General features: G+C 38.8%; 1 long non-coding RNA gene across 1 annotated transcript; it reads left to right on the top strand.

Annotated features, from left to right (window-relative positions):
- Positions 1–5,498: 5,498 nt before the first annotated feature.
- Positions 5,499–19,802, top strand: LOC109297015. Its single transcript, XR_002097149.1, has 4 exons — positions 5,499–5,513; positions 18,890–18,895; positions 19,220–19,222; positions 19,726–19,802. It is a non-coding gene; the product is annotated as an uncharacterized LOC109297015 (long non-coding RNA).
- Positions 19,803–20,009: the final 207 nt, after the last annotated feature.

Raw genomic sequence — 20,009 nt, 5'->3', positions numbered from 1 at the left:
AATTATTTCACATTTTGTTACTAAATTCACAATGATGAATTTTATTTTACCTTTTTCTGGGCATGTCTACATGAAATGCTATTGCACAGTTGTTACTGTGCATTTATTTAGTATTTGCCTCAGCAAGTACTAAATAAATGCACAGTAACTGGAGTTACTGAGCAGTAATGCCGGCAAATGTCTTTTACGTGACACTACTGTGTGGTAGTCTAATAATACTATACAGTAATGTATTAGCATCATCTATGGTGTGACACACTACTACACTGTATTTTGGGCTACCGATCAGACAGTGTCTCATGTAGATGTGCCCTCTGTCTGCAAAATTAAATATCATACAGGTTACTAAATATATTCCCAAATCCTTTAGTAACCATGTAGTTATATATAATTTTAAATGCTCTCAAGATTAAAAAAGTGTACTGAAAAAACTGTAATTCACATTGAAACCTGGAAATCAAGTAAAAACCATGCAAACCTATGATTCCACCTTTACAGAAACTGTTTTTACAATGACCCTTTTAAGCGTCTGTGGGCACATCTACACAAAATGCTTACTGTGCAGTAGCCTAATAATACTCTGCAGTAGTGTGCTGGTCAAAAACTATACAGTACTGTGCAGTGTTATTAGGCTACTGTATAGTAAGCATCACAAAAAAAGTGTGCCAGCACTACTGTGCAGTAGCTGTAGTTACTGCGCATTTAGTTTGTACTTCATTAAGCAAGTCCTAAACTAAATGTGCAGTAACTACTGCACATTAATGAACATGTAGACACACCCATATTGAATTTTGTTGCTTCCCTATATGCTACTCTCAGAAGGGCTACTGGGGACGCAGTGTTTAAAAGAAACATGATGAATATTAATTCTCTGAACTCGTGGAATCAATGCATAATTTTCTGTGAGCATGAGTCAGGATTGGTGATTATGGTAGGACTATACAGTATCTATTGACTTTAGTCTGGAAGTAGTCATTAAAAAGAATACTAAAGAATATGTGTTCAGTCAAACCCCTAGAGATATTGGCCTTTTGAATAGATAACTAAAGATGAAAATAATCTCTTTGAAATTCTTATGAAAATGCAGAAGTTAGTTTAAAAGACTTGTATCAAGATATAGTAGATATAGCCATACATTTTGTGATTCACATTTTGTGATTTAAACATGTGTTGAGTTTGAGCTAATTAAACATGTTAGTGGGGATTTTTAGCTAGTACAGTTTTCCCAAAGTTGGAAAACAACATGATCCAAATAGAACAAAATACTTATTTACTGTATGTATGGATGTTTCAACAGATTGATAGCTCCATGGAAGAGAAACTGACAGATTTTTGGAACTGTAGAGTGAAAAGCCAAAAGCTGCTATTAACTTGCAAAAGCTGTTTAATGTTACCAAGTCTTACTGACTTTTTTTGTATTTAAGCTTTTGATCCATACTTCAATAGCTGCAAAGTTTACAGTAGAGCAGGATGGATTTTTTTAAAATTAAAATTTAACCATGGGAAAAATGTTAAGAAAACCTGTAGATTTCCTTTGCAATTTCCCTCTCTTATTTCTAATTTGTAATTTGGTCAGATTCATTTTAAAAAGGTTTATCATTGCTTTGATCTGCAGTTTCCTCTCTGCTTGTTAAATAAGTATAATTTTGCTTAATTGTAACTGTAATTCAGATTCAATGTGTTTTGAGGGAAAACAAAGCCTGAATGTTTATTCTGAGAGATAACGAAAGTATAATTATCAAAGGAAGTAGGTGGGGTCCTTTAGTCCATAAATCTGTGATTCTCAAGCCTGATAATCCATTAAAATGAGTGATTCTCAACCCCCGGATGCCTTGAGATCCTTTCAAGAGTGGCATGGGGTACCATAGAATGTTATTACCGGTAGGTGTACAACATGATTCACAAGATAAAGCCAGAGATTACAAATAGGAATACATAGTGTTAAAAACATTCTGACTTGTGGCTTTTTTGAGTTCTTCACAAAAGAACTGCTTTGTTGCCACAAAAAAGAATCAACACTATGAGGGGTGCCTTGAGTTAATTGATGGATCCCTGGAGACAGTCAAGGAGTGCCTTGAGACTAAGAAAGTTAGGAAGCATTGCCATAGATAAATCAAAAGCTAAAGGAAGCGACCTGGGTAGGAGCTGAGGTGGCTTCCCAACTATACAAGATGCCATAGCTGGCAGATTACAATTTTTGCTGATGAAGTAAGAGTCCTTAAGCATTTCAACCATGGCAGTAAGACAAGATGACTAACTGCTTTAATACACATACTTTGCACATCAAGAATAATATTTTAAAGTTTTACATGATATAGTTGTTCTGGCAGTTTCTTCGCTAAAACTTTATGATTACTTGTAATTTTTCTGTCTTTTTCTCTAAATTTGATTTTTAGGAGACAAAGAAAGAGAGAAAGAGGGGTGAGTATGAGAGAGAGAGTATTAGAAGAAAGTGCTATGTACAACAGTAATTTACAAATCTAAGAAAACAGACCATTTCTATCTCTGATCAGTTCTTTTCATGTTTGTATTGCTGAATCCACAAAGCTATTTCAAAGCTATTTATAACAGATCCCTTAACAAAATCAGGATGTATCACCATAAAGTATTAGATATCTAATCAGGATGTATCACCTGATTTAGATATCTAAATCAGGATGTATCACCATAAAGTATTAGATATCTAATCAAGTGCCCCTAATAACCGAAACATATACATTTCTGAGCAGTAACCTTTATAATATAGGCAACTGGGTTTTTTTCTGGCAATGAATCATTAACTTTAAATCAAATGTTTCCTCAGAATAATTAAAAGCCTTGATTTCATTTCTTCAATTTTTTTTTCAAGTTTGATACTCATCAAAAATATTAACAAAACAGTGAACTTATAGTCAGTTCTTAAATAATAATGTTGAACATAAGTGGGTCTTAGGGACAGAGTCTCAGCTGAGGTAACTTGTCACAGCTCCATGAAAACCAACAAAGCTGTAGGCTTTCATACCAGCTCAGGCTCTAATTCTCATGTATAGTTAAATGATGTGTCCTGTTTGTAAAGAAAATGTAACTCAGCTTCACTAATTAAAAAGCAGGGAGAGAAAAAAAAAGGACAATTTTTCTGGTATCACAGAGAATGGTAGCAAAGCAAAGACTTAAAAATATATATATTTTAAATAAAAGGAGGGTAGGTATAATACACGTGCATTTTGGCTTTAAAGGTATGAAAATAAACATAAACTAGATATTGCTAGTAATACAGGCTGTCGTTTTGGTGAGCTAATATATCACAATTAACAATAAATGTGATCAAGATGCATTTTGATTAAAAAATGCAAATGATAACGTTCCTTACTTTTAAATGAAAGTCATACCTAGCCATTTAGTAATGATTCTTTTACTTTTTATAATTCTGTTAAGTTAGTTAAATATTTATAATGGCAACCTTTTAAATGACAGTATTTAATGTAAATCAAGAAATGTCTCAAGCCAATGTAGGCAGACAAAAGCCCAGCCTCTGGCTTCTTTACTTTTCATTCCATCCAGGAAGAGCACACACTAAGTGCAGAAACTTCCTCAGTCTGACAAAGGGTTTTTTAACCAGAAAGCTTGCTTAAATATTTTTTTTCCAAATATTTAAGTTGGTCTAATAAAAGATATCAGATTCACCCAAAGAACCTTGTCTGCCTATGTCCTTAAACCAACACGGCTACAACCTACATCTTTGAGCCAATGTAGGTTTATATAAAATGTAGGCATCTTTACCAGGTTATTTTTGGGTAGAAATACAATTCCATGCAGTGACCCAGATTCTCTCCCTGATTTTCCTATACATATAGATCCCCACTGCCCAAAGAGACGGGGAGGGATACCACTTCTATTATACAGTATAATCTATAGGGAAGTTAGAACAGTCTGTGGGGTTATGAGGCTTTGGAATTAGACTGGGAAGCAAACAAATGTCACCCTCACAATGTCCAGAAGACTCTAAACCCTTCCTTGCCTGCCTTAAAAACTCTTCTTGGAAGTTTCCCCTTGTTTTTCCATGTTTTCCACACAATATTCCCCTGCCCTTCCCCACTGCCATTGTTTTTTTCCATGGGAAATAACTTGAAGTGCTCACTGATAAAGCAGGTTTGAGTCATGTTTTCAAAACCACTCAAGATGAGATTTTTCCAGTGCCAAAGCCCAGGAGTGGAGTTACATTTTCAAAAGCTGAGTATCCAATATGCTGAGTTCTTTTAAAAACCTGACTCCACTTATGACATTTGAATCTCTATAGACATAAGCCGTTTATTATTAAAATAGTCTAGGCAGCTATCCAGAGATGGCATTATCAAAACAAAACATTATTTCAGATCAATAAAAATATTCTAAGCCTTCTTAGTTTATATCATCATTATTTATATTGCACCCAACTGTGTCGGGATACTTCATAGAACACAGAAGAGACACAGTTTCACCCCACAGCAGTCATAGTTTAAATACAGACAAAACATAATAATAAGAAAGAAAAGTGTTGGAAGGCAAAGATGGAAAAATAGAGGATGCACAGAGAAGAAACTGTTGCTTACTTTTACTCTTTTAGGTCAATGATTCTCAACGAGGGTGTCAGGGCACTCTGGGGTGCTGCCAGATCATTTGAAAGGTACCAGTGCCGAGTTGTGTGAGGAGATAAGCAGATAAATAAAGCAGATAAGCCAGGTGCAAGATTGTCTCTATCTGGAAGATCCCCCACCCCTGCCATCCAGCCCCTGCGTAAGGAGCTATGTACTGTAATATATAAATTAGTTTTTGAAATTGGGTGCCACTCAATTCACAAAAGTTATGGAGGGGTGCCTCAAATCTAGTGAGGGGTGACTCAAGTCCAAAAACATTGAGAAGCACTGTTTTCGGTAATTAAAAAATATATATATTTTGTTTCTTATTGACTTTTGAAATCCTAAAATAATTTGTCTGCTTTCAAATAAATCAATCAAATAACAATGTACTTTTAAAGACACAAAGGAGTGTTAAGCAAACCACTGCTACTGACAAAGGGAATTCATCACTATTTGCTTCTCTCTCAGTTTCCCAAGTTAATAATTTTAGACTGAACTAAGATGCATAAGCGTTTATTTTATAAAACTTGAAGACTTTAAACTGGTAGAACTAGGATCTAAGTAAGATACTTCCTTATCAGAAAAGGTAACAAAGGCATTCTTACAGATTAGAGGTTACCAAGTCTGACTTCCATTTCAGAAAACCCACGGAGAATATTAACAGGAACAAAATAATACAGCCTACAGGGCACATCTACACGTGCATTTACACTGGCTTAAATTTACTGCACAGTAAATTACTGTACAATAAGTGGGAATAGGCTGGCATCTACACATGCAGGCATTAAAGTGCATTAACACTGCTGTGTGTGAACTGACTTGGGACTAAAGTTAGACCACCAAATTTTTACAATGAATACCGTAGACTAACTTTAGTACCAAGTCAGCCCACAAACACATACACAGTGTTACTGTGCAGTGAGGCATCTACATGTCCATTACTATGCAGTAACTAATCAGGCATAATTTTTTTATACCTGCATGATGCAGGTATAACATTTATGCTCAAGTCTGCGTAAGTCACTATATTTACTGCACAGAATGGGTGTGTATGTGTAGATGTGCACCTGTACTGTGCAGTAATTTCAGTTACTACACAGCAAATGCACATGTGTAGACATGCCCACATTGTATGAAATATCCTCCTCAAAATCACTTTTATACATATTCATTAATGTACTTTGCTTATGTTTGTTTGTTCAGATTGAGCCTTCCTGTATGCTGTCTGAGAAAAGGCCTGATTTATCTCCCACAAAAATTAATCATTTCAATGGACTTTGAATCAAGCCTAGAGAGAGTAACTTCTCTCTCCTAGACAATTTTATATGTGACTTCAAAATTAGCAGCTAGAAATAAATGCATAGTCATTACAAAGTATGCTTCTCTCAATGACAAATTTCCTATTGACTTTAATGAGAGCAAGTTTGGGTGTATCATTGGCAACAAAGGATCTCATGAAAAGAATAAAGGGTTATAAATTTAGGACTAATAAAAGGCAGACTTTCTTTATATAGAATATCATCAACCTGTAGAATGCATCTTCAACAGGAGGTCATTAGGGGACTAAATTTAAAAAATGACTGGATAATTTAACAACCATTATTAACATTTGTTGCTAAGCAAGCTTAGACAATGATGTGAGTAATCAAATTTCAGGCTTCAGGGCATAAGCTGATTGCCTACAAGAGTTAGGAAATAATTGGTCCTCTCATTTCTTAGCTTTACACATTTATCTAGGCACACTATGAAAGGGGACAATTACTTTCTTCAGAATCATCAGATACTGGTCACTGACTCATAGAGAAAATGTTAGATCAGATAGAATAATACTACTTATGAGCCATACCCTTTTGTTCCTTTTTATGCACAATACCACAATGATCTCAAATAAAAAATTCTCAGAGATGAATGGCTTGATATGGCACTATCCTACTAAATATTAATTTTGTTATGCATTTAGGTTTCCTATAACAATTGTGGGAAGTGGAAGATAAGACAAGAAACTTTGATTGCTAGTATTCAAATTTGTTTGAGAGCTTTTTTTGTGGCCTTTTTCAATTCAGAAAGTAAAACAAAAGAAAGAGCATTCATGATCTTCATGGGAGAAACCCACATTGTTTATCAAAAAAGTTCTAAATTACAGAAAATCTGTGGAAGCCAAAATCTTCCCAATTCAACCTTTCATCTATAACAACAGATGTATACATTTTTCTGACCATTTTTACTAAAATTATAAAGAAAAAAATTAAAAGAGAATGCACACAGTAACCACTTCCCTGAAGCCCACCAAATTTCAGTCCTGTTTATTTATCTTTTTGTATACATCATTGTACAGAATAGTGCATATTTACTTTTCCAGGAATAGGAATAAGGGTTTATTGTGTACTGTATTTTTACAATGAATATTGTAGATTAGATGTAATGTAACCATGTGCATAATATACAAGGCTGGTTTATTACCCTGCTATAGTTATATTTTGATAGATTATCCAGACTTTCACTTTTCATATTTCACTGAAAATTCATAGGAACATCTGAGTGGGAAGCTGAAGAGTTCTTGCATCGACTGAAAAATGTGAGAACATCTGCTAGTTTCCAAAGTGATTTCTTGGCTGCACTCCAGAGCTGTAAGCCTTACAACTAAACAGCTCCACCCTCTCACCAATGAAGATCACTTGCATCAGATGGAAGTATTATAGCTAGTTCAAAGGAGATAGAGATATTCTGGTCATTAATGAAAACAAATACAGTGAAAAATGTTTAATTTGACATAGGTTCAGGAAAACAACCAGTTTAAGCTGTTTCCAAGCCCTTCTATAAAGTTCATCTGGTATATTCTAGCTGCTTTCCTCTAGAAATGTTATATTAGGTTACAGCTTATAAACATAAAACAGTGTTATAATACTCACTATTGAGATTGCTTCAAACCCCAGGTGCAACTTTTGTTGTAAGGTCTTACAAGTGCTCTAACAGCATATTGTATTGCATAACCAAGACCAGAAGTGCCAGGAATAAATGTTGAGCCAAGTACAGGTCAAATAAACTTTATAATGATAGAATATGAGATGGTCTGGTCCAGCTGTGCACATAGTGCAAAATGTACAGAGTAGAATGCTGTTACAATAAATATTTTCCCTATTTGGGGTTTTTTTTTCCCTTCACTTGGGTCATATAATTTTCTTTCATAATAAATTATTAAAAAATGATATTTTTTTCCAGCTCAAAACAAAAACAATTTTAAAGCTGTGGAAGCTACCATAAAATTTATATTTCAGTTCCTATACAATGACAGCCTGAGATTGGTCACTCAACGAATAATTTGACCTCAATTTCTCTCTGTATTTCAGTGGTCTAACTGTGAAATAAGAGCTAATTAATAATTATATGGGGGGAAAAATCATGTTTAAGAAGTGCTCACATACTATAGTAATAAGCAACATGGAAAAGTCTACTAGGAAATTAATAATTCTCTCTTCAGTGCAGGGTAAATTAAGTGTCCATAGGCATGACATTATACATTGAATAATGAGCAAAAACCAAAATACTGAATACCTGCTCAGTTAATAATGACATATGTATTGAATGAGGCAGGGATTTGACATCCACCAATAGAACTACACTGAGTTCAATAAGCTTCGAAAACAAGCCCTGAATCCAGTAATAAAGGGATCCTTTCATTTTATGATAAGTTGCTTGCATGCCTATACCTGAAATCTCCTTAAAACACCCTTTACTTTTCAACATGTGGATATGCCATAGGCCATTATTGTACTAGATGCACAACAAAAGGAGGTTCCAGTCCTGAGTGGAATTTCTGGTCCATGCTAGATAAAAATACAAACTAACAACAATAAAATTAGGTGCATCTACATGTGCCGTGTGCTTTTATGACATGTGTAGATATTCAAACTGCTGCAATATAGGGTGGAGATGCAAATGGCAGGCACAGGACCCCAGCAATTTGAGCCAAGGTAGAGCAGCCCCAGGTTGGTGGGGGAGGGTGGGGTGTCAGCCCCAGGCTCCAGAAATTGTCAGCTGGTGACAGAGGCATGAGATTGTCCCAGGTTGCAGAACCCTGTGGCTAGGCAGCAGACAGGCATCAAGCCCCTGCTGCTTAGGCTGACCAGACACAATGTACACCCAGGTCAGAATTTACAAGTTCATTTAGGCATGGTTATTTTAGCTACTGTTAGATAGTACCATCAAGGACAGTACTATCTTACAGCTCTGGAAATAAGTTTGCTGTGGTCTAATAGCGTCACATGTGTAGACTATGATGCTTTACACTGCAGTAAATCAGTCTGCTGTGCAGTCAAGCACACATATAGATGCACCCATTTGTAATTAATTTCTTTACCTTTGCTTGCACTGATAGGCATGATCTGATATTCTTTACTTAGTTAAGGTAGTGTAAGAACAATGTTGTAGCTGTGATGGTACAAAAGTTATGTGAGAAGCAAGCATTTCTTACAGTAATTTCTTTTATTGGCACAATTATGTAGTTGGACAGAATAAGACAAGCAAATGCAAGACATTAGTCCTTAGGTCAGACCTGAGTACATAAAAAATATCACCCTAAGAAATCCTTGCCTCTCATATTACTTAGTTAATATACTTCATGTTTTCTATGGAAGTTATGCCTGCCTAATAACTGCATTATCAGGTATTATATCTTCATTTTGCATTAGTGAACTAGAAAGTTTTTGCAGGCCTGCATTTCAAAGAACATATTTAACTATAATCCGAAAAAATAGAAGGAAGTGGCAAAGGAAAGAAAATGGCAAAGGAAAGACTCTGAAGAAACCAAGAATACTTACTGGGAGTGGGCCTCTAGCCAGTGGGATTTGCCCAACTGCAGCGGCATGTCCACACAGCAACAGAATCTCCCAACCCACCCCAGCACCATTTTACCACCTTGCTGGGTGAGATAGATTGGCCTAATTAAGTGGCTGGGGCTATTTCTGGCCCTGGGAGACTGGACAAAGGAAGAAAAGGAGAAAGAGAGGACAGCACAGGCAGATAGGGTAGATACCGATCTGCTGTCCAGACCTGAAGTCCCCAGGAATTGGACAAGAGACCTGCTGGGTCTGGCGAGCTCAGAGGAGCTCACATATAAAAAAAACAAAAAACAAAAAAAGGAAGAGAGAGACATTTCCACATTAATTGACTGCTTTGGGTGGTCAATTAGGCTGGTGTGGCGTCAATTACTGCAAGTTAAAAGAAAAAAAACCCTGCTTGCTCGCGGCTCTGGTGATCAAGCACTTGTCGGTTGCAGGCAGGGAGAAATGAGAAGCTGCCTCTGAGTTCCCTGCAGCAGAAGAGGAACCACTGTATGGACAGTAAGTTTTTCATTAATTCTATTGTTCTTTGCAAAGAATTTTGTTGTGTACCTGGTTGGGTCCTGGGGCAAGTGCCAGCCAACGCTGGATCAGGCAGTCATCATCCCTCCCCCCATTAATTAAGTCATCAAAGTCATGGCAAGCAAGATAAGAGTAGGGAAGACCAGCTGTGCCAACTGGCATTGGCCTTGGAAAAGAAGAAGGCCAATGAATGTCAATGGGACACAAAGGCCCACGGTTATCTCCCGACAAAGACCTTTCCCTTTTTTTGAAAGTATCTTGCATTTGTATTAATATTATAAAAGTTCTTTTGCTTACTATTACAGTACCTGTGATTCTGGAAGTTATCATGTCTGAAAAATACTTTTAAAGTTAAGAAAACAATACTGAGAATTTTTATTAGATTTTTTTTTAAAGTCTTCCTTCAGGCAAAAAAATAAACATGTTGCATTATTGCTCAGACAAAGCATAAATACAACTCTCCTTATGTCAGACCTTGAAATTAGGCCTTCTTTCCTGTCCTTCTCCAGTCTCAATCTATTTGCTAATGCTTTAATAAGGTTATTAAAAGACAATAAACATCTTCCAGTGTGAATGATTCTCAAATGCACTGTTACCTAATGCCTAATGATAGTAGGTTTCTGTAATACCTTTTCTGTAACTTTTTGCCCTACTCAGATATGAGATTTCAATGCAGTGTTACAACTACAGTGTATTACCCATGCAGGGAAATTTTATGTTTATCTTCCACAACAGCAGGAAATCCCTATTCAATTTTCTTTCCAAATTTCTGAAAGTGATTTGAAAGACCTGTAACAAAGAATTCCTTTGGGCTCTAAAGCTAAGTGGCTCATTCTTGCTATATTTCCATATTAATTGCTTTAGCTATTACAAATAGCAGTTCTAATTGGCTTTTGAAGACTTTTTGAACTTTGGTAATTAAGTCCATAAGGTACTCTTAAAATTGCTGGCTCTAACCTGCTGTCATCTCCTTCTCTGCCCACACATTGGGTAATTCATGCAGAATCCAAACCCTATACAGTCCATCCCTTCATTTCTAGTCCACTGTTTGCAATGTGCATGTCTGTCTCTTTTAGACCATGAAGATAGTGCTACAACCATAGGAAAATCCAATGGAATCTGGAGTTAGTTTCACAATCTGGGCCATCTGTTAAAAATGATCTTTCTAATTTTGAAGTAAGTGCTTCTTCTCCCTTTTCTTCTCAAATTAATGATTGATTCTTCTCCCTCCTAATAGTTTCGGTAGAGCGAAACAAAAATGCTTCCAACAAAATCCCCAATTGCACAAGCTTTCTTAGTAATGGGCTTTTGTTCCTGAACTGGGTTACTGACTGAAAACTGAGATAAAGTTTGTTGAAATGTTCACTATCCTTTGGAGTGCACTTGGTCTGATTCATGGAAATCATATAAAAATTTAGTTTTGAGGCCCCAATTCCAATTTTCAACCTAGTTCAGCAAACATTTGAGAATGTTCTTTTAAATTAACTTCATACTTAAGTTCTACTGACTCAGGCGGTTTGCTGATTTGGAGCCTCCAACTGTTATGGTGTGAAACAGGTACAACAACCAACTTCCTGGTGACTGTAGATGACCTGTTCTTGATACAGGCTGTGGGGGTGCAGACTAGGAGTCAAGCCACTCTGGAATAGGTGCTGGCCAAAGAGGAAGACATGGTAGGCAACCTGAAGCTTGGAGGTGGTCTGGGTGACAGTGATCACGATCTGATCAGATTCACCAGCCACCAAAAGGCTGGGAACTCTACCAGCAGAACAAAAGTCCTAGACTTCAGACTTTGGTAAACTCAGGAGTCTAGTTGGAAAGGCTCTTTGCAACCAGCGCCTGGATGACTTGGGAGCTCAAGAAGGAAGGCGCTTCCTCAAGGAGGGTATTCTTATGGCTCAAAGAGAGGCCATCCCTATGCAATTGAGAAGAGGGAGAGGGGCCAAAAGACCTGCCTGGCTCAACAAAGATATTAAGGAACTTCTCAAAAAGAAAATGGAAAAATGGTACAGGAGAAGAGTACTCTCACGCAGCCAGGATCTGCAGACATGAGACAAGAAAAGCCAAGGCATTCATGGAAGTCAAGCTGGCGACCAAAATTAAAGATGACAAAAAATCCTTCTATAGGTACATAAGGAGCAAGAAAAAATCAAGGTCCACTGTGGCACCCCTACGGAACACGGGAGGGAAGCCTACAATTGACCCCCATGAAAAAGCAGATCTCCTCAACAATTACTTTGCATCAGTATTCCTGAAACCAGGTGATAACTGGTCACCAGACCAGGGGCACAGAGAATACAGCAATGGCAGCAGTCCTCATAAAATCAGTCCAGAACAGGTGAAGATACTTTCAGACCAATCAGATGCTTTCAAGTTGGCTAGTCCAGATGACCTTCACCCAAGAGTGCTGAAAGAGCTGGCTGAGCTCATAGTGGTGCCCCTGGCAAGGCTCTTTGAGGAATTGTGGAACTCAGGAGTTGACTCCCTAACAACTGGAAGAAGATGAACATGGTATCCATATTTAAGAAGGGAAAGAGGGATGATCCTGCCAACTATACACTGGTCAGTTTCACTTTGGTCCTGGGGAAGAGGTTTGAAAAAATTGTCAAGGAGAACATCGCTCACAAGCTTGCATCTGGTGAAGTAGTGAGAAGCAACCAGCATGGCTTTGTAGAGGAGAGGTCATGCTTAACAAACCTGGTGTCCTTTATGACCAGGTAACTAACCACCTGGACATGGGACAGAAGGTAGACATCATCTACCTAGATTTCAGCAAGGCCTTTGATACTGTTTCCCATGAAATTCTCTCAGTTAAGTTGGAGAGTACTGGCCTAGACTAGGCTACAGTTAATTGGGTTGGGAACTGGCTCAGTGGTCGATCCCAATTAATCTTAATTGATGGGGTGTCCTCATCCTGGAAGGTCATCTTCAGTGGTGTACCCCAGGGATCAGTGCTTGGGCCCATGCTCTTTAATATCTTTATTAATGACCTGGATGAGGGAGTGAAAAGTGCAATGATTAAGTTTGTGGATGATACCAAGCTGTGGGGATTAGTGGGCATGTAAGAGGACAGTTGAAGGATTCAGGAAGAACTTGACAGGTGGGTCCTAAGGGCTAAACAAAACCATATGAGGTTTAACGGGGACAAATGCAATATCTGTACAATGGGTGGTGGTCCACTGACTGGCACTGCATCTGAAAGGGACCTGGGAGTGTTAATTTACCAGTGTGATGAAGTTTCATAGTTTCATAGTTTCTAGGGTCAGAAGGGACCTGAGTGGATCATCTAGTCTGACCCCCTGCCATGGCAGGAAAGAGTACTGGGATCAACCGACCCCAGCAAGGTGTACATCTAGCCTCCTCTTAAAGACCCCCAGGGTAGGAGCCAGCACCACTTATTTTCGAATTTGGTTTCAGATCCTAGCTGCCCTGACTGTGAAGTAGCGCCTCCTGATATCTAGCCTAAATCTACCTTCTGCTAGGTTGTGACGGTTATTCCTGGTCACTCCTGGTAGTGCTCGGGGGAACAGGGACTCCCCCAGTGCCTGCTGATCCCCCCTGACTAGTTTGTAACAGGCCACTACATCCCCCCTCAGCCTTCTCTTGTGGAGGCTGAACAGGTTCAGGTCCCACAGCCTCTCCTTGTAGGACCTGCCCTGTTGCCCCCTGATCATGCGAGTCGCCCTCCTCTGGACCCTCTCCATGTTGTCCACATCCCTCTTGAAGTGCGGCGCCCAGAACTGGACGCAGTACTCCAACTGCGGCCTGACCAGTGCCACATAGAGGGGGAGTATCACCTCCTTGGACCTGCTTGAGATGCATCTGTGGATACATGACAAGGTACGGTTGGCCTTCCTGACTGCATCCCCACACTGCTGGCCCATGTTCATCTTGGAGTCAATGATGACTCCAAGATCCTTTTCTGCCTCTGTACTGACAAGAATGGAGTTCCCCAAGCAGTAGGTATGGTGCCGGTTATTCTTCCCCAGGTGCATCACTTTGCATTTGTTGGTGTTGAATCCCATCCTATTTTCATCCGCCCACCCTTGTAACCTGTCTAGGTCCGATTCCAGTCTATTCCTCCCTTCTAGCATGCCCACATCCTCCTGCATCTTATTGTCATCAGCAAATTTGAACAGGGTGCTTTTTACCCCCTCGTCCAAGTCACTGATGAAGACGTTGAACAGTGCGGGCCCGAGGACTGAGCCCTGCGGAACTCCGCTGCCCACATCCCTCCAGGTCGAAAATGACCCATGCACTACCACTCTCTGGGTGTGGCCCTCCAGTCAGTTGGCGACCCAATTGACTGTGTGGGTGCTGACACCACTGTCCCCCAGTTACTTAATGAGAACAGGGTGATAGACAGTGTTGAAGGCCTTCCGAAAGTCCAGAAAGACTATGTCCACTGCTACCCCTGCATCTAATGATTTGATGATCTGATCATAGAAGGCCACCAGGCTGGTCTAACAGGATGTGTCACTAATGAACCCGTGTTGGTTGCCCCTCAAGCAAATAGAACTCTGAAGTGCATCAGGCCGTGTGTCACCAACAGATCCAGAGAGGTGCTCCTCCCCCTCTATTGGGAGGTTGGTTAGGCTACAGCTGGAGTACTGTGTCCAATTCTGGGCACTGCAATTCAAGAAGGATGTGGATAAGCTCAAAAGGGTGCAGAGAAGGGCCACCCACATGATCAAGGGCCTGGGTGACCCTATCAAGGGCCTGGGGGGCTAGGGGACCCAAAGTGGGCCCTATGAGAAGAGACTTTGGGATCTAGGTTTTCTCAGCAAAAGAGGTGACTTGATAACCATCTACAAGTATGTCAAGGGAGAACACCAGGACCTAGGTGAACATCTTTTCAGAAAAGCACCCCCATCCCCATCCCTCCTGGGAAGAAGCAGACCAATAGACACAATCTAGTTGAAGAAAAGTTTTGACTGATCATAAGGAACACTTCTTTTCTTTATGGGTAACTAGAATCTGGAACACACTTCCAGCAGAGGTGGTGCAGTTGCCATCTCTGGAAGTCTTTAAGAGGAGGCTGGACAAATACCTTGTTGAGCTCATTTGAGCCCAATTACCTCCTGTTCTTGACAGAGGACTGGACTCGATGATCTTATAGGTTCCTTCTGGTCCTTCTTTCTATGATTCTAACTACATAGTGGGAGTGTCTTCACATTAGACTAATGTAAAATGCAGTAAAGTGTCACTGCCTACACATACGTGGCAGTTACTACTATATATTAGATTAATCCAATGTACTGTTTGCTAGTACCAATAGATACAGGTACTAGAAAACAGCACATTAAACTAAAGTGCCATACTATGTGTGTAGATGCTGATCGAGAGCAAATTGATCCCAGTCAGCTGAGGCAGCAGGAAGCCACACTGCTTCCTGGCTAAGCCCCAAGTTCCAGGGGGTGGAGGGCCCTGTAACTGACTTTGGCAGTAGCTCTTAGCCTCACAGAGGTAAGAGTCAGCTGTGACCAGCACTCCAGAGAGAAGAACACATGGGCCTGAGCTTCCAGCTAAGGAGGTGGGCCCTGTGGCACACTTACCATGCTGCTTCTTCCTTCCCGCCCCCCAGGAGCTGATGCAATTCCCTCCCCGCCCAGGAGCTGCAAATGCCATGGCAGTGGGGCCTGAAGCATACCTGTGGTGTGTCCTGCAGCCAAAGGGCAGGCACTGGGTGCTGGGCAGTGTGGGCCCGTTTCTTTGCAGTACCTGGTATAATGGCAGAGCCCCACTTAGCCTGTCACCAACTGTGCTTGTCTTTGGGGCTTCTGCAGAGCAGAGGTCTCTGCTGGTGTGCTTCTGGGCCTGCCACCTGCTGCATGGTTACCACACTGATGTGGGGATGAACCCAGTGCACCTGCAGAGCTCTCTGCAGGTGATAGGCAAACACCACATTTTTTCATAATTAAAATGAAACTTATATAATAGGTAGCTAGATAGATAGATATAGATTTCATACACATACACACACATATCTATATAGATATATATTAGTGGTGTTTCATTTTAATCATAGAAAAATGTGGATTTGGGGTTTCTTTTTTATATCTGAATATTGGGGATTTTTTTTTTTTTTTTTAGCAGAGAAAACCAGGATCCCTGATAATTATAATTATGCGACTAGGTGCTCACCAACCTTAATATGGACATCATAAACCACAGATCCATTCTCTGAGATCATCTATTAGATTAAATGTATTAGCAAAAAAGGCGGATAAATGCCTAGTTGCTCCTAATAGGGATTAGACCTGAGGTCAGCACTAAAGAATTAAGCATTATCCTGACTGAGATTTTTCTGGACTGGTCCCAAAGCAGAACTTTAGAGAACCTAGAATGTGGGATGTTAGATTTAGGCATCTAAATCCCATCTAAATTCATATGTATATTTTAGTGGGCATCAGTGTTAGTTAGAGCTCTAGAGTTAGAGTTTTATATGTAGACCTTTCAAATGTAGAATCAGTACGTTATTACATTGTATTTAAAAATACAATTCTTTGGCCTGAATCCTGATCCTTGTTACCATAGACATAATGGGAGATGAGCCAAAATGGGCAAAGGGGTCCTTATACCATTTCCACCTATGCTTGGATTGCAGCTACCATGGTACAGTAGGGCCTAGGACAAATGCTTACAGTAGCAGTAGTTCTTACAGCTGCTTCTGAAATGAGCAGTAAACATTACTCTTAATCCAGAATCTACTACTAGTTACAACCATTGCAGACAAAGTGGGGTGCAGGGTAGTGGGAAGAAAGAGAATAGCCTGAAGAAATGCCTAGCTAAATTGACCACTTCAAGCTGGTTGCAAAACATCTAGGGCATTTATACATGTGGTCTGTGGGGGGGTGCTTTAATTAGAGCAGCTCTGAGAGCCACTCTAATTAAAGTGCCTGGAGCTTCACATGTATCAGCATCCTCACATCAAAAAATGGCAGCAGGGGCTCATCAAACAAGCTTTAAAGCACCTCCCCACACACACACACACTCCAGCAGGCTCGATTAATCCCCTAATTAATTGAGTCTGCTCTGATGCACTGTAATTACAGTGCATCAGAGCAACCTCAGTACACATGTATAGGTGCCCCAAATGACTTCTATGTATCCAAATCAAGCCTAAGCAGAAGAAGGTGCTGCAAAAAATACTAAGTTTTAATTCTAGATGAATATTGTATAGGGACAATATGACCAGAAGTAGTCCCTTGCAGCTTGCTTCAGATTACTTTGTTTACCCTTCTGGGGTGAGCTATAATTTCATATTTCCAACAGTTGTCCAACTGGAAAAGGAGAAGATCAAATAAGGTATAATATTAAAGCACTCCTACATCTGAATCATAATTAGAACTGAAATGAAAGAAAAAACCATCAAAGCCAAACACAGTAAACAGTTTTTCACATCAGGCTAAAAATTAACAGGAAAAATGTCATCATCTAGACTTCTTCAATTCTTTGGTCTGCATATGGACTCTTTTCTTGCTGTCATCCAAAATCTAACCAGAGTTAAAAAACACAGGATCAGACTGTCTAGTTGCAACCCGAGTATGAATCAAATGGAATTCATTCTAATTTCCTCTCACAGTTTTTATAGCACCTCATGTACTAATAAAACACAACTTCCATAGAGAATTTAAGCCACTTTTCCTAAAACTTTTCCCAGCTTTTAATTTTTTGAATACCATTTATTTAGTTCAGAATTTTAAATATAAAATAGGGAAGTTTGGCTTTGAAATTATCTACCACATTAATATTTTGTAATTATGTAATTATTCTGTATAAAATGATGCAATATTTGATACATTAAATATATCTATAGAATAAAATGTTACATTCTTATATACACATTTCATATCAAATACATCTGTGAGTGTTTGATACCTAAATAAACAGCCTATTAATAGATGTATACAAATTACATATATGAAGGCATTGTACCAAGTTACAATGTAATGCAAATTAATTTAAAACTGGCAGAATAAACCATTAGAAAAATGGGGTTTACATTACAATAAAATATAATTATATCGAGTATGGTGCACAGAAGTTTACATTTTAAAAACTACATTCTTGACTGAATAAAGCTTGAGGATTTTAGCCACAATTTAAATGAGAAGAGAGACAAAAAATGCAAACTAAATAGGATCCCAAACTGTGGAGAGGTCAGTTATTTAAAACAAGGTAAAGGCATATTGCTGTCTTTTTTTCCAAATTCAATTATTTTTTCCACTTAGTATTTCAAAGATGTGAAGGAGGAAGGAAAGATATAATTAATTTATTTAGGGGATAAGATTTGTTTGATTTTTCTTTTTATTCTTTCTTTTATTTGCATATCAAATATTACAGCTTCCAATGAAATAAAGCAAAACAATGAAAGCACAAGACGCTTTTAAGATTTAGAATCCAGAAGCTAGACAAACAGATGATTTATTACAGCCAATCAGAATGCAAAGGTTTACACAAAATTGTTTAGAAAAATTTATTGTTTAGAAAAACCTGTTCAATTGTTTTACAAGCAAATCTGACTAGTGAATAATGTCTCCCTATCAGGGTAGAATGATATGAATATGTAGAGAAATATCTATGTAAAGATTTTACAAATGAAAACCCCACAATCAGAATTCAATCACTTGAATAAAAATAAGAATATTTATGCTTAAATGTCACCGTTCATCTGTAGACAAAAGTCTTATACAAAAGTTGGCAAGCAACATTATTTCAATTTGTAAGCAAACTAAAGTACATAACCATTTACTGTCTTCCCAATGTCTCACAATAAATTAGTAGAAGTTAGAAATGATTGTTCTCTCACTAGACTGTGACTACATATTATAGTTATGTAGCAACACTCTTGCACTCCAGTTGGATACCACATTTCCTTTCCAAAAGGGTATGACTAAAACATGATGTCAGTGTCACATTTACAATGTGCAGTCAGCAGTGAGCTTGTCTTTTGCAGAACCTCATTGTACAGCTTTACATAAGTTATTAAGTTTATGGGCTCTCAGGTCAGTGCATGAGACCTGATTCCAAGACTATCATTTCACTTTTAGATGCTGTAGGAAAAAAAATCCTCCCCTCTTCTGGGGCTGAAAATGGTCTCTCCATCCCTCCTTCTTCAAGGAATGAGAGATGTGGGATGAAATCCTGGCGCCACTGAAGTCAATGGCAAAATGCCTATTGGCTTTGATGATGCCAAAATGTCTTTTTAGGAATTAAGACCCCAAATCCAGCACTAGATTTAACTACATGCTAAACTTTAAGCAAGTGAGCAGTTGCACTTAATTCAAGGTCAAAGCTGAAGTCCCAAGGCCCAGTCGAAAAAAAGAATCTAGGCATAGCTATAATACCTAATTTTTAGATGTTACCTATAGGAATCTATAACCTTATTGAGGAGCTAAAGCTCAAAACACATAAGCCTAAGAAAGGAGATTCAACAAAGCTACCAAATGAGCAGGCATACATCTGACCTAGCCAGTCATAAATACTGGGCATGTCTACAAGTGTGCATTTACTGTGTAGTAACTGAAATTACTACGTGCACATACTGTGCAGCAAATATGTTGACTTACACTGACTTGAGCATAAATTTGAAACCTGTATCAAGCAGGTATCAAATTTATGCACAATTAGTTACTGTGCAGTAATGCACGTATAGATGCCTTACTGCACAGTAACACTGTGTATGTTAATCACATTAATGCTCTGTGTGGACTGACTTGGGACTAAAGTTACTGCACATTAATGTGTTTTAATGCCTGTACATGTAGATTCATAGATTCATTGATGCTAGGGGCTGGAAGGGACCTCTCAAGATCACCAGATCTAGTCTCCCTGCACTTGAGCAGAATGCTGAACTATTCCTGCCTACTGCGCAGTAACTTACTGTACAATAAGTTTGAGCCGATGTAAATGTACGTGTAGACATGCTTACTAAGGAGAGAGGCAGAGCATATTCCTTGCCCCCCTCAGAAAGGAAAGCATGAAACTCTAGACAAAAGGGAGGCACCAGCATTCACAGACTTGAGCCTTCAGCAGATAAAACTAGGAATAA

The sequence above is a fragment of the Gavialis gangeticus genome, unplaced genomic scaffold (assembly GCF_001723915.1).
Source record: "Gavialis gangeticus isolate Ggan-Ray unplaced genomic scaffold, GavGan_comp1, whole genome shotgun sequence".
In the NCBI taxonomy this organism is placed as follows: domain Eukaryota; kingdom Metazoa; phylum Chordata; order Crocodylia; family Gavialidae; genus Gavialis; species Gavialis gangeticus.
Note: the sequence above shows the minus strand (reverse complement) of the source record. Positions and strands in the feature narration are given on the sequence as shown.